Genomic DNA, 1,100 nt, shown 5'->3' on the forward strand with positions numbered 1-1,100 from the left:
TCCGGGGACAGCCCCTCATGAGTTCTGGGTGCCCTGTTGATTCTTGGGCACAGCCAAGGATCTCAGCTTCTTCATGACCCGGGGAATGATGGGGAGTCCAGCCCAGTAGCCATGTGTCCCACAGGTCCTCCGGGGACAGCACCTTGGTGGGCCTGTGGCCCAGCAGATACCTGTTCAGGTGGCACTTATCAGGCCACACAGCCTCAATCCCATTGGCCCGTTGACCACCATCGCCTGGTGACAAGCCGAGGTCAGTCGGGGAAACTCCACCACCAATACCACAAAAAAGGCCCCCATGTAGTAAAAGTTGCCCTGGTACCTGGGAATGTGGGTCTGGGACTGTGGTCAGCGCTCGTAGATAAAGTCCTCAGGAGCTACCCAGTAGAAAACGAGGTGTGCGGTGCCAAAGAGGGGGGACAGGATCAATATACCCACATGGTCCCAGAACTTCATTCCCGCATCCACGTCCACGGACACCAGGTCATCCACGTCACAGAGGAAGCGATGCTCGCGGAAGCAGCTGATCATCGCTATGTGCTGCATGGACATATCCTGCCAGAGCCGGACGCCGCGGGCCTCGACGACCACCACCCTCTGGCCCTCCCAGTGTGGCACATGGGGCACAGCAACCAGCTGGTCGGTGAAGATGTAGTAAGTGACCCTGTGTCCACCATGAGGACAACCACCCTCCAGCCTACCTGGAGGGGCACACGGGGCCCGGCAGCTGGCTGATTGGTGAAAATCTAGTAGGTGACCCCATGCCCCAGCATGTAGTGCTTCTCTGCTCTCTGCAGGAACAGCTCCAGGAAGACCATGCATCCACAGGGGCAGTGGACAGGACAGGAAGAGGGTCACTGCCAGAGGCTGGCAACAGGACACCAGAGTTGGGGCCATGGATGTGTCCACCTTCTTCAAGGGGGCAGGCCCTGGGCTGCTTTAAGCAACAGTCACCTCCTGACATTCCTGAGGAAATCTGCCAGCAGGACCTCCCTAATATCTGTTCCCAGAGATGGGGGCCATCAGCAGCCTGTCTTCCAAAGGGGAGCGTGAGGCTTCGGAGGCTGAAACCCATGCTGGAGCCATGAACACTACCCCTGTGC

The 1,100-nt window shown here is 58.6% G+C and overlaps 1 pseudogene; it reads right to left on the reverse strand.

The window, feature by feature from the left end:
* Window positions 1–15: 15 nt before the first annotated feature.
* On the reverse strand, window positions 16–815 carry LOC112817928 (histo-blood group ABO system transferase-like; annotated as a pseudogene).
* Window positions 816–1,100: the final 285 nt, after the last annotated feature.

The sequence above is a fragment of the Callorhinus ursinus genome, unplaced genomic scaffold, assembly GCF_003265705.2.
Source record: "Callorhinus ursinus isolate GAN/ISIS: 27379988/994484 unplaced genomic scaffold, GSC_fseal_2.0 scaffold13309, whole genome shotgun sequence".
Classification (NCBI taxonomy): domain Eukaryota; kingdom Metazoa; phylum Chordata; class Mammalia; order Carnivora; family Otariidae; genus Callorhinus; species Callorhinus ursinus.